The sequence below is a fragment of the Lates calcarifer genome, linkage group LG7_2 (genome assembly GCF_001640805.2).
Source record: "Lates calcarifer isolate ASB-BC8 linkage group LG7_2, TLL_Latcal_v3, whole genome shotgun sequence".
Taxonomy (NCBI): domain Eukaryota; kingdom Metazoa; phylum Chordata; class Actinopteri; family Centropomidae; genus Lates; species Lates calcarifer.
The window spans coordinates 13753424-13767882 of record NC_066854.1 but is presented as its reverse complement, the minus strand read 5'-3'; the positions used below and the strand labels follow the sequence as shown (position 1 = coordinate 13767882).

The 14459-nt window shown below is 37.8% G+C and overlaps 2 protein-coding genes across 3 annotated transcripts in view; one reads left to right on the top strand and one right to left on the bottom strand.

Annotated features, from left to right (window-relative positions):
* The window catches only part of prkx (protein kinase X-linked), a 268673-nt gene that overhangs the window by 8415 nt on the left and 245799 nt on the right, over window positions 1-14459 (bottom strand). The gene's annotated exons all lie outside the window — the stretch shown is intronic.
* Window positions 8575-14459, top strand: part of LOC108902588 (double-stranded RNA-specific editase 1-like) — a 59227-nt gene continuing 53342 nt past the window's right edge. The window contains 1 exon segment of the mRNA XM_018704514.2: window positions 8575-8818. The gene's annotated coding sequence lies outside the window, so the exon portion shown is untranslated.

The following is a 14459-nucleotide window of genomic DNA, read 5'->3' as shown; positions in this document are numbered from 1 at the left end:
ATGAATATATATTTCAGGTGCATTTGAAATGGGTGTAAATCAAAGTCTTTAATAGTCAACCATCAGCCTGGTTTCTCTCAGCACCTACACAATCATTCCTACTCATCTATTTTCAGTATCTTCTCATTGTGCTGTATTCAGAATAAGATCAGCTCCAACACTGAGTGACTCATCAGCAATAACCATAGCAACTCTACTCATGGCCATGAACATGTTGTCAGGGCACTGCTGAGCCTCAAACTGTATGAAAATATTGTCAAGCTGTCATCAGTAAGCAGATCAACATGTTTTGGAGAGCTGTGGAAATGTGCTGCCCATCATGGACTTCACACGTGAAGGTCACTGCTCTCACAGCTCACTGCAGAGAATTTCAAGCCACAGCTAATTTTCCTTCATGTAATCAAACTCTTTCTGCCAATTAGAAATCTAGATCTATATTTTCCCCTCCTTACAAAGTATTTTTTACTAATAATTACTCATATTCTTAAAATTATAAGGTACTGTGTTAATGTGTCAATATGTGAATGCCAAAAAATGGTTTCACATAAGATGTTTTTGAGTGTAAAAATGAAAAAAATATCAAGGGCCAAAAACAAATTAAAACATCTGTTATTCTAAAATGCCAACACGCAACCTAAAATCACACTAGTGATGCACACCATGCAGCACACAACTGAGAAGCAAGAGCTGCCTGTGATGGAGGTGTTGATACTTTACTGTAATAGAAGTAGCACTGTAAAATTATTTCATTATAAGTCAGAGTCCGACATTGAAAATGTTATGTAAGCAAAAGTATGAATCAGTATCAGTATTGTCTTGGACTTAAAGTATCAAAAGGTGAAGTACTTCATGCTGTTTTATTATAGGGTTATTATTGCTGTTGTGTTCATGTGTATTCATGTGTCTCTAATTCTACTTTTTCATATACTTCTGAGTAGTTGTATCTAATCAATGCATCATATTATAGAATAAAATCTAGACCAGTATTTTCCTCAGACATGTTGCGGAGTAGAAGCATAAAATGTAAAAATATAGAAATATGCAACTAAACTGTACTTGTATGATATAATCAATGATATTCCTTCACATTGGGAAAAAATTAGAGCATTGCTGGACGTTCACTGTGTGACTGCTACTATAAAACTATTCAATCCTTCACTTTTCCTCCTCTTCGATGAAGTTTTATTGTGTGATCTCCCCCCACTCCCCAACCCCACTGCTATGATTAGACTGGAGGTAAGAAAAACCTAATCAATAGAAGTTTCAAAGCTCCTGTAGCCCATTAGGACTCATTAATAATGGATACTATGGGAAGAGCAAAGTGTCAAATTAAAAGTGATCAGAGCTCATTGTTAGCGGTCCTCAGCATATACTGAATATATGGATCTTCTGTCATTGAACACATTTTACCTCCATCCTATATTGTGCTGTCTCTCAGACAGGTTTGGACATATTCTCTTTTTCCCCACTTTTCCTGTGACTGCAGTGTTAAATGACATGTAATTTGGCCATTCTACATTCCTGCACTGCCAAATGGAACAAGGCATTTAAGAAAGACTCAATCGACCCCGTCTCCTAGAAATGGTGTTTTCCAGCCAATCTACAACAGTAAATACCTTCTGTGGGAAACCAAATTATGTTTCCTATGAACATGATGAGGAAATGTTGCTAATTTATGCATTTGAACAGTTGCACATATCTTGATACTGAACATAGCAGTTAAATGTTCACAGACAACAGGTTTTCTGAATGTCTGATCCTGTATCCACCTGTACTGACTCCAGCCTTATGAAACCATTTTCTGGTTCTGTTATATTCTCATAGCTCCTGGTTCAAGTTCAGGGAAAGATCCAGGTCTAGTTTAATACAGAAACAGTTCACAGTGACTTCAGACACAATCTGTTCATCTACATTGAGCCCACAATCGTCCCCTGACCTTAACCAAAGAGCTTTAGTTGTCTGAACCACAGACATGACTCACTGTTAGCTCTGCACACCAGTCATCCACCCTCAACACACACTTCCCCGTCCTTGATGGTGACTCTGCTTCTGTTAATAAAAGTATCACTTCATAGAATGTGTTGCCTCTGAAAATTTTCTGGCCAGAGATTATGATTCCTGCCAAACATATTTGCTGTTGAAGGTTAGTTGGATGGAAACATAATTTCTTGGCAACAGGGTTGACTTGTGAGAGATAATGGCTCTTCACCAGCTGATAGATCAGAGGATGATGTAAACACAGGAGGGGCAGGAAAGAAGAAGGAGGATTACGGTTAAAGGACCAACTCTACAAGTCTCTGGACAGACACAAGCCTTTGTCCAAAGTCCTACTGAAACTCATGGAACAGGAAAAGCCAGGACAACTATGATGCATTTTTCTATCTATACAAAATGCAACTGCTTTTTCACTACACATTATGGATTTGTATCTTTATCTGATTAGTCATTCAAATACCAATACACAGCATTTAAACTAAATGAATGAGACACTGTATGAACACTGGAACAACAGAGAGGACGTGCACATGAAAACAAATGACAAATTAACTCACTGGTTCTGGGGCCATATTTAAAAGCACAAATAAATATTAACACTCAACAGTGTTTGCATTCTTGTGTCATTGATTAAGAATAAAAGTAGAAAGTTAATATACAGTAAAGTGAGAGCTTTTCTGAAATGTCTTAAAATGATGTTGCTGATGGTGGGAGTTGGGTTTCTCTCTGTTGTATTGTAAGATCTCAACCTTACATGGTAAAGTGCCTTGAGATAGTGTGTGTTGTGATTTGGCACTATATAGTAAAGAGTAAGTAATGCTCCTGTGAATATTTCTGTAGAGTTCATGAACTGCACTGATTGCACTGAGCTGCTGTTTATGGAAAGGCCTCTGAATATTTATAGACCCCACACCTGTAATTTTGCCAACCAGTTTTCAAACATCTTTTTTCTGAAGGTGCTGAGCCCAGACGATCAAAGGATGGGAGGCACACTGCACAAATTCTCCAGTGCCATATTTATTACTTTCAATCCACAAGGGGTTCTTTGTCAGATCAAACAGGACTGATGAAGACCTGATGAGATCCCCCTTTGGATCCAAACATTGTTTAAGGGTCTAATGAAGGTGTTGGAGGAGTGTTACACAGTGTGTAGGCCTTTCATCTTCATACCTACATTTTTACACTGGTTTACACTGTTCATTTCACTGTGCTGTGGGAGACATTCACTGTTGGTTTGGCTTCACACATGGGATTTGTTTAGCATAAGAAAAGTATAGAATATAAAAGAGAATACAAAGTATTGAATATTGAAATAACTCGGGGTGGTGAATGCTGTGCATGTTTTCTCAGTGACTCTCTCTCAAGCGATTGTCCAGGAAAAAAAACAGACTCAAGGTTAGATGGATCATCACAAGATGCTAATTCAATCTTCAACAAACATCCCCAAAAGAGCCTTGTCACTGAGAATCTTCTGCCTGCCTGAATTCATTGTTTGGATCAGTTCCAGGTGAAGGTGGATGGTCCCTAATGTCCCTGATGACAAGCAAACACTGTGACAGGAATCCATGGCAAATCTCCAGCAAAAGGTCCATGTCTGTGTCTCTGGGTGGTGGTCCAGACACAGTTGACAGCAAAGGTAGAACAAAACAGAACTGGCGAGGTTAGCAGAGAGGATAATGAGGAAACTTGACTGGATTATTGGGCTATTTGATTTGCCAGTGTTTGGTTGCTGTCTAAGAGGGTTCAAAGAATCTGCTCATGTTGTCCCAAAAGAATTCCTTGACTGGAGCTGGCTTTACTAGGTCCATGTCTCAGTCAATTTGTTCTGTTAAGCTCAATCCAATAATATAGGACCTCAGCGTACAACTCAGACACAGAGATGTGGTAAAAATTCAAACAGGTAATGTTCATTCCAAAAATACAAAAAAGGTGCGTCTTTAAAGGGTGGAGCCTGAAAGGCAGGGTCACAATCCTTTTGTAGAAGGAGACCCCTGCAGGTAAAAAAATGGTATCATCAAGTAACATCTAAGGAGTAAAACTATTGTTAAAATTTCCAAATATATATTTTATTTTAGGAGGAAATTACGATTAATAATCCATCCACTAGATTGGACATAATGCATTGCTGGCTATATTTCAACTACATTTCATACTATTACTATGACTTTGTTGTTCTTGAAAATACTTTATCTGCAGTATCTGTTTTTGCTGTAAATCAACTGCTTCATGTTATTAGAATGTAATTTGCAGTATTTTCCACCAAAGCAACAGTTGGTGTCTTTTATATTTTGTAGAGCTCAAGTACAACACACATTAGTTTAACATTATTGGAAATTCATAGTATTTTATAATCTTAACAACATTTTATTGATTTTGTTATATACATAGCTCTTCAATTGAAAACTCAAACACATACAGTCCACCTGAGTGGATATGTGAGAAACACCCTGAAAAAAATCAATTTGTTTTTTCATGCCTAAAGAAGAATGAAAACTTAGGGGAAAAAATCCTGCCTGAGAATTTCATATTTCATGCATGAAAGGGCTAATGTGTCAAAAGGAGTGTTGTCAATCAGTGTTTTATTATTATATTTCATTTGTTTGCTATTAGTGATACATAAACAGTATTTTAATTATATAGCTTGTGTAGATGGAGCAAATGCCAATTACTTACTAAACAGTGTAGTAGTTAAGTTAGTAGTAATGCACCATATTTTATAAAGACACCATTTATATGTGTGTAAGATCATGACAATCAACCACAGATGCCTAATAATGCTGTGTTTTATTGACAGCTCTCTCACTCTTAACTACCTGTATACCCACGCACTTGTCAGAACTTGAGTTTTATTTATGATTTTTCATATTCTTCAGAGACATGAGTGTGGAGCATGAATGGAGTGAGAGAGCACCTCTGTGTATTTGTACATATTTCTCTGGGCTCTGGAGTGTTGTCATTTCCAGACTGTCCGCTTTTCTGATTTGTTCTGACTCAGGATCAGCTCTTCTCCCACTGGAGCTTTGTCACATATTTCTCAAGCATGACTCATACATATGAGCTGGCGAACCTGGGGAAAACAAACAGACTGTTTCACACAGTACATCAGTTTACTGGAGACACTCCTTCGCTCTGTATTCTCCAGATCAGCGCCTGCTCAGTGAATCATTGTAAAAACAAAAAGAGTTAGTGTTTTAAGTGTTTTAATAACATTCTTAGTGAAAAGAAATCTTTCCTCCCATCCAAATGAGTGGTGTTGGTGATTAACCAGAGCTAACTTCACTGCAGGCCTTCCTCTGTCTCCTTCTCTAACACAATGTACTGTCACTATGGACCAGACTTAACCTGAGTTTTAAAAATTTTACACAGCAGCTCCTTGTGTTTCATACTTGAAAATTACTGCATAAGTTTGTTTGTGCTAGGTGGGTGAAAAAAAGTGTGAGAGAGACTTTACTGTATTTACTCTATCATTAGCAATATTTAAATGTTAAACATTTCAATTTGACTTTACTTTTATTTTGAAATTGAAATTTAGAATTGTGGTTAAATGGAATTAACCACTGAAAACAAAAATAGATCTTTGCAATATTGCAAACAAAGCTCACTACATTAAAGGGATATTTCATGATTTACTGGCCTCTACTGGTCCCAGGAAGTTAACCATCAGTTCTCTGCCACAACTATGTTTAACACTGGACATAGTTCATTAAATAAAATAAAAAGCAGAAACATGTCAGCATACAAAACAGTAGTAGGAATCCCGGTAGCTGCTCACTGAATTGAATATTGATGTATTGATAATGGACCCAATTGCTGATGAACACACATCACAGTTTCTTTCTATGGGCTACTTTCTGTCATTTGTGCCAATAGAACAATTCCCTTACTTTCCCATTTCATTTTTTCCTGATGACATTATGTCCATGGAATAATAATTCCTCTAGCATTTAAAAGGAGGTAACAAATTGTTGAACCTCTGTACTAAGGCATAAACACACATAGTATTGACTGAAGACCTATAGTTTTCCTGACATGTTTTGTTCTTATCATTTTTCTCATTAGAAGAGATGTGATGGTAAAACAATGGAACGTGTCAGACACTTTCCCCACTTTAAAATGTGAGCACAGTGGGATTATCTTGATAAAATAAACTGGCAACAATCTTTGTGACCTAATTTTAATTTACCACAGCATGACACTTGTTCTCTGTGTTGCATCAAACCATTAGTTTGAAATTTCAACAATTAAAGTGTCTGTGTTTTTATGTCTGTGTTTGCTCTCTTACCCACAGTCAGATGTGACAGTTGGGAATAAATTCCACTTTTGTCTGTTAACAGTTCAGACCTACATTATATGTACTGGATACTGCATGTGTTGAAAAACTTAAATTTCTCATAAAACAAAACCAGATCAACAGAGCAGAACATAGTGAACTCATAATATAATAAGAGTAACACATAATGGAAAGTATACAAGCAGATAAAATAGACAGCTTCCTCAGGTTTATCAGAACAATAATAACAACATGTTTAGTGTCTCTGATGGGTCAAAAATAATCAGCATTGCAACACCTAAATGTGTTCTTAAATAACTTAAAACGTAAGTATGAGACAGAAACAGAATTATTATTTTTTTTTGACAAGAACATAATGATTGGCTCACAGGTTGTGGTAAACTCTGATTGGATGAGGTTAAAAATGTCAACACCCTCAGTCAGCTGATGAAAAAAAGAAAATGTAAACTAACAGCGAGATTAAGTATGTAGATCTTCTTTTACCCCCCTTATGTGCACTATGTTTTACACACCAGTATATCCCATATCTGTTACATAATAAATGAATATGTGTGATATTGCATGGAATAAAAGTCCATCCACATAGACAGAGAAAAAGACAGATGTGAAATGTATTTCCCAAAATGTTACATTTTTCCTTTAAGGTCGATGTGATGTAGTAGCAAGTAAAAAGTATGACATGGAAACACAACAACCACTACAGTTAACCATGTTCCATCAGTGTTAAACTCCTCAGATAGAGCTTATAAAAAAGTGGTAAAAGTCAGTTTTACCCATCAGATGTTTGTATATATTTCCATTCACCTTCACCTGCTAATTAATATCCCAGCTGTTCTAAACAAAACCATAAACCATAAAAGTTAAGTTAGAGGCCACGAGGTGTGTGTAGATCTTACTTGTAGTCTCCTGTACCGAATCAAAGCCCTCAGTCTTCCTAAATGATGCTTATGTGGAACATTTGAACTATTAAATCATAACGAGTTTCCTCAGTGTCCAGGTTTATGCTCACAGAAGGGAGAGGAATGTCAAGAGCTAGATCCAAATGTTAAGAGATGTGGAGTTGTTCTGCTTCACAGTTTTCACAATATAACAAGAATTACAAAAGCATTACAGTTCAACAAAGAGCATCACTCAGTGGCTGTTGTTACAGTGGTGCTTCCTGGGTAAAAATACAGGTTTATCTACAGAAATACGGTTAAAGCTCTACAGGACACTGAGCCATAACCGCAACAAACACCACACAAAACATGATGAAATGAGGAAATCAAATAAACAAAAGTGACAAATCCACAGAAAAATTGAATATGGTGCAAAATAGCTGCAAAACCAACTGAGACAGTCAATATTCACTACCTCCTGTAGTGAATATTGACAGTAATTAGCTGAATTCAGTATATTCTTTTTTATTGATGACTATTCTACCTGAACTACCCTGAAAATATCTTTCATAACTTGAATATAGATCCCACATTGTCAGAACTTAACTGTAGATATCTTTAATTAGATTCTCCATATAACTTGATGCTTAATTCTTAGTAGTCAGAATGTGATTAGAGAAGTCTTCAATGAATGTTTTGACTTGTGAAGATCTGTAATATGAATCCATTCCATCTAAAAAAAATGACAAAACTATGATATATCTGATGTCATTATTGATTATATTCAAAAGATTTCTTGAGTTGTCAGCAGATACTTTGGATTATAAATCTGACTGCTTGTCATTATGAAATGTAACTATTCATGTCTAAAAATAAAATTAGAGATTTTCCAGTGAACCTTTTATATGTGAAATCTGCTTTTTAAGGTTCTCTTTACTGATCCAACTCTTAAAAAACAAACAACAAACAAAAAACAGGTTGACATGTGACAGCAGGAGAAAGTCTGGCCTAACCACAGGAATGGATGATGGCTGCTTCAGTTACTGATGCTGGGTCACTGAGACGAGTAATATAAAAGAGAGAGTTGGGAACACTTCTGCATTTCCTGCTGTCATTATAAACACAGTGCATATCAGTGAATGCATGCTAACCACGTATTAAATAAATTACAAATCATCTGTCCTCGTTATACATCCTGTTCCTGACTGTCCTTTTCTGTCCTGTTTTAGATTATTAGCCCATGTCCACAAGGTAGCTATAAAACCTTAGTATTACACATGGATCAGAAAAACAATTTCTCTGTCAGTATATACCCACTGTGTCCAATCAGTGTGTCTGCTGGTGCGTAATGCGCCAATGTGGTCTCATTTTTCTGCGCCCACCTCTTTCTTCCTGTCCAATAAGAAAATTGCAGCTTTTGGAGCAGTCAGGAAAGACCTCGCCTGGGTGATATTGCTCAGTGATTCCATGTTTATTTTTCTTCCTCACCCCCTCAGAGCTTCTCTCTACCGCTATTGTGTCTCCCGAGCACGGAGTGCACAGAGCGCAGTGGGGTTCAAACGCTGCAGCATCACCTGCATCCCACTGGCAGGCTGGCTTTAACAGATATTGTCCGTACCCTCTGACTGGAAGCACCTTTACACACAAGCTCACCGTAAGTACCCGTTCAGTTGAAGCTTTTTTTTTGCCCTAGTTAACACATTTATAGCGGCTGTCATTCTCCATTCTAAAACTCCATTCTAAAATGTATCAATTTAGTCTATCTTCGCTGAACATTCTAAGCACACGGGTTGTGAAATAGCAAACAGAATATTTTTTAACAAATAAAGAACACCGGTGAACACGGCGTGCGTAGGGGGTCAAAAGCAGCAGCAATTATTAAACTGCAACTTTATTAACAGACTGATGCTGCTTACGACAGCACAACCCGATGAATTAGGCGGAACAAAACTGAGGATACAGCAGGCAAAGCAGTCGTGTTATTGAACCAAGTGGTGCAGTATGTGTTATCTATCTGCCGAATTGAAGGGTCAGTCTCCGAATGAGTAAGAAAGTTTCCCAAATAAATTTATAACAAATATGGATTTGCTGATATCCAGGGTTTCCTTAAATGAGTAGCGTATTAAATAAAGTGGCGTGACTTTCGCGCTTTCTCTATCCCCTTTCTCTCTCTCTCTGTCTATTCTATACACCTATTTATCTGTGTATATATATATATATATATATACACATATGTGTGTGTGTGTGTGTGTGTGTGTGTGTGTGTGTGTGTGAAGAAAATTATACATGTTTAAGTATTACACAACACACAACATCTCATTCAAAGAGGCATCCATTTGTGCTGTAATTATTGTCAGTCTGACAGTCAACAAATGTTGAGGCACAGTCCTTGTTATTCAGTATAGAAAGATTGGTAAAGTTGTAAATTCATTGGTAAGATAAATATACATTTTCTTGGAAACATTAATAAAACATTAAAAGACTATTGTAGTAAGAAGACAGATCACTCTGTGTTATTCCCCTATGAGGAAAACTGCCTCTGGCTGCAACACAACGCCTATTTGGCGATTTCATTTGCGCTGCAATTACTTCTGGCCTCTGCATGGCTTGGCTCAACTTGCCACAGGCTCTTTGCTCATCTTCCACTTAGCCTACATGCACAAAAATAGAACAAAAAGGCGGATCACAGAATGCATGTTCATTTCCATGCACATGCATTCAAAGTCAGTTAAGTGTGACTCAATCTTTATCAACTGGACTGATTCTATTGTATTTACTGTATATCAGTGCTTGTTTGATAACTGAGTTTCAGTACCAATACGATTTTTTTGTTATATAATGTATTTGCTAGTTAAACTTTTCTAATAACTTACCGCTGGAAATACTTCCTTTCCTGAGGAGTGGTTGGGTAGCTCTAAAGGCTGATGAACACACATCAGCCTTTAGAGCGGTCCACTATGGGCGATGACTGATTTTGCTGTGAAAGAGAGATCCTTTGGCATGCTTATCTGAATATGTTTATATATTTACAGACCTTTATTCTACCAACCCCTACTTGTGTCCTAAAAACTGTAACTGTAAGTTTGAATTTCACTACATCAGTATGACAGTTCTGGCCAGCTCAGTGGGTCTGAACAATGCAGGGGCATGAGCAGCACTCATGTTTATGATCATTCTCAGTGTATCTATTTTTTTGGTGCATTATTTTTTCTTTGTGTGTGCTCTCTTAATTAATCAATTATTGTATTATTTGTCAAACTAACAGCCCCAAAGCCAAAGAGTAATTTATAAAGACAGAGAAGAGGTAAACATTTTACTGTTTGGCACTTTTGTTTTATTAATGACTTGTTTCAGACTCATTTAAAAAAATGGCTGAATACCCTGCTAATGGATGTACTTTCATACTAAGGTATGAAAGGAATATAAAACAATTTGAATGTTTCTGTTCATCACTCTGTGGTATCTTGGAATAAATCCTGGCCTCAGCAGTGGGCTACTGCGAGCCTCTGCTCTCTGGGATTAACAGGGCAGGCTGAGTGGTTGGGAGTGTCACAATGAATATGTCTTCAGCTTAACCCCATGTCTTACATGACTCAGTCAGTTATTTTTTTTACTCTGCTGTGCAGTCAAGGTCATGGGGATGTGGACTGAATATTGCACTCTGTGGGTGACACCAGGAGCTGACAAATATAGATCATAGCTGTTTGCTGATGTTAGGCTTGACAACATTTACTGTGTCCATCAAATAAATTTGTGCTCTTTACCTCTGTCCTTTTGAATCACACAGAGAGACATTCAGAGAAGGTTTAGAATGTGATCCTGTATATCTGCTGAGGGAGATGTCCAACTATCAAAAGTAGTTATGGAAATAGATTTGAATGACACATCTTTCATTATCTTGTTAAATCAGTGGGGGCCTGCTAATAAACCAGTTTTATTATCAGTTAATCTGCTAAATATTTTCAAATCAAATTTCCCTTGATACACTCCTCACATTTACAGGTTGCAACCAGAGAGAGATTGGTATTTTTGCTTGTAAATGTACTAAAATGATATTGATTGTTTATCGAAACTGATAAACTTTGCTGTGTTGCAGGTCATCTTGTTTCTTGTTACCAAAGCTAAAGTGCACCCACAATGATTGGTTGCTGCTTTGGGTTAGCTGTGATTTATTCTACTTTCTCCCTGCCAAAAGAATTGATTTTTACCAAACACACTGACATTCCTTGAACTTGTTTGGTAATAGATTTCTAAAATCAGTTTTGATACATTTTTGGATAATGAAGCATTATCAAAAGCTCATCTCTGGTCTGCTGCCTCTATGGTTAAGGTTTGTCACATTTAGACAACTAAAACTTGGTTTGGGTCAGGGGAAGTCTCTGGTCATGTCTCTGTCATAAACTGGCACAAAAAATAACAGTCATGTTTCATTGTATAGAATATCTCAATAAGCTGTTGGGTCTAAAATTTTTTTTACTGGTCTTGGTTTAATTGTAATTGAAACAATTAATGTGAGAAATCAAAAAGTATAAACATATCTGCCCAAGTGCACCTTTTTTCATGTGTGTCCTCATCATCACCACTGCTCACATTAACCAAGCTATCTCCCTTTCCTCCCTAACATTCCATCTTTGAACTTTGAGCACTCAGGGAAGTACAATACATACCTCTTTTGTCTTAATGACCAGGGTCCAGGGTGACAGCCAGACAGAGTGTCCTTATCCCAGATAGAGGCCAGAGCCTTGACGGAGGACAAGAGGCTGCACACTGGCCAGGTCTGTCTGTGAACCTGGAAGTGTTTCATGATCTGTGATCCCGGAGGATCTTTATGATCACAATGTGGCAAGGTGTCCTTCCTCATAGCACTGCTTGCTAGAGTTGTTGATGCTGAAAGAGCAGCAGTGGTTTTAGTGTGACTAGAGGAAATGTTTGTATTTGTTCATCATTCATTATGATCCGGCTCTATCAGCCCATCGTCATAAAGCACAGTGATCTCCAAAGAGCTCATTTATTTGAGTCAGTGCTAATTTTAATTGTGCTTGGCAAATCAGAAGAACAGAATGCTGATCTCATTGTGGATTTCACCAACGGCATGGCAGATGGCTTCTAAATACAGGCTCATAATCACACTGTCAGAGGTGGGATTGTGCTGTGTGGCTTGGAAACCTGTGAAGCAAATTTGATTTGATGCATCAGCAGCAGGTTAGGAAATACTGGACTGTGCTGATGTAGAGGCAGGTTTTAAAATATCAAGTAAGATTAGAGTTTGTAGAATTTTTAAACCTAGACCACGTCATTTTTACATGTACATTTACTCATTTGCTTTTATCCAAAACAACTTAAAAGAGAGGGACAACACTAATGCTTCAGTGCAGTAGGAGAGCTTAAAGTAAGAACATATGTATGAGTAAGAATGTATGACTGAGTTAAAGTAGACCCAGAAGTCTCTCTGTAGGCAGCATTAGTGACTTGAATTTGATTCACGCAGCCATGTTCAGACAGTGGAGGTAAATGAACAATTGACGTGTGACCTTGTAGACCTGATCAGAGACTAGACACACCACTGCATTCTGGACCATCTGTAAGGGTTTCACTGTCTGTGAAGGGAAGACCACCAAAAGGGAACTGCACTAGTAGAGGTGAGAGACATCCGTGGCCTGTTCCAAGAGTTAGATGGCGTACAAAGACAGGAAAGGCTTGATTTTTCTTATGCTGTATTGTGCAAAGCAGCACGACCGGGGACAGATGTAACAATGTAGGGTCATCTGGTGGGAGCTGTTTGTGTAACAGTGATATGAGAAGCTATGCAAGCAGATATTTGGACCCAAGGAGTTGGTGTACATTGCAAAGAGAGTGGGGCTTCAGTGAGTTCTCCTGTGGGGAGGGGTGGGATAAGGATATTTGTCCTTGCCATCACACATGACAGAGCACCCAGTAAGGTAGGGTTCAAACCAAGACAGCACTTTTCCGGAGATGCCTGTATTGGAGAGTGCAGATAGTAGGATGCGGTGGTTCATCGTGTCAAAGGCTGCTGATAGGTCCAACAAGATAAGAACCGAGAACTGAACTGTAGCTGTAGCTGCAAAACCAAAAATAGTTTTTGACTTGAGTGGGAACTATTGGGTTGACTGAAGGCCTACAGCAAGTGTTCATTTTTAAACATTTAAGATGGTTTTAACATGTGCATATTTTTGGCACTTCTCCACATGGCTTTTATATTGAATAAGGAAATGTACAATACTTAAGTTCACTGATGGCTGTGGGTATGAGAATTGTGGTACCTAAACATGTGTCTAAACAGGTGTCTAGTCCAGAAACTAGACTGGTTTAGAAAACCTTAAATCATCCACACACCAAAATCAGGTTATCCATTGATAGGTTTTTAACTTTGAGAATGAATGAATCAGAACAGCGATGAAGGCAGGATAACTGAGGATATTACTGGGGAAGATTTGAGTGATGTGTTTGTGTAATTTGTATGTCATAGCCTGAACCAGAACTGTAAACTTGACACTTGAATTAAAGTCAGAATTGGCTTGAAACTTAGGACTGAGATTTGAATAGAAATTGACTGCTACAAGACTTGAGTTACTTAACTTGTGCTAAGTTCATACTAGATAATTTTAGGCCTGACTCTCCACTCCGTGGCAGTTTTAGGAGGTTGCAGAGTAAAGCCCCATGTCAGACAAATAGCTGTTCAGCTTTTGTGAGCTGTTCAAAGACACAATCTGAGAGATTTGCTGATACATCACAGATGCACAAAGGATATCTAGCAAACTACATACCTGGACCCTGCCAGAGTCCAGACACAATAGTGTGAAAAGTGTTGTGACCCAGTTGTGACTGGAGGTGAGTGCAGCAACAAGCTGCTGCCAATGAGAGTGCAAGACATGGAAGCAGAAACCTGGGGGAGGAGTTATAGAAGTTCTTTTTGTTCCCTTTTTTCACTGTAGGTCAGCACACACAAAAAATACTGTCAGTTCGTATGGAATTGTGTCATTTCCCTGTATTAATTCTTGCACTGGTTTTTGTGAAAAAACAACATGACAAATAGTATGGAGACCAGACAGAATCAATGGAGATTCCTCCTTGTGGAAAATCTTGTAATTTATGACCACTTGTCAATGATCAGTCATGTAGTGTGCAAACCACTATGATTTCAAGATTCTCAATAATAAGACAAGTTGTGTAATATAAAAAATGCATCAATCTGATGACTTTAAAAGTCATGTAGTGTGTACACCATATGACTTGACTCTCCCCAGAATGTTAGGGGTTTAAGTATCAAGTTTGGT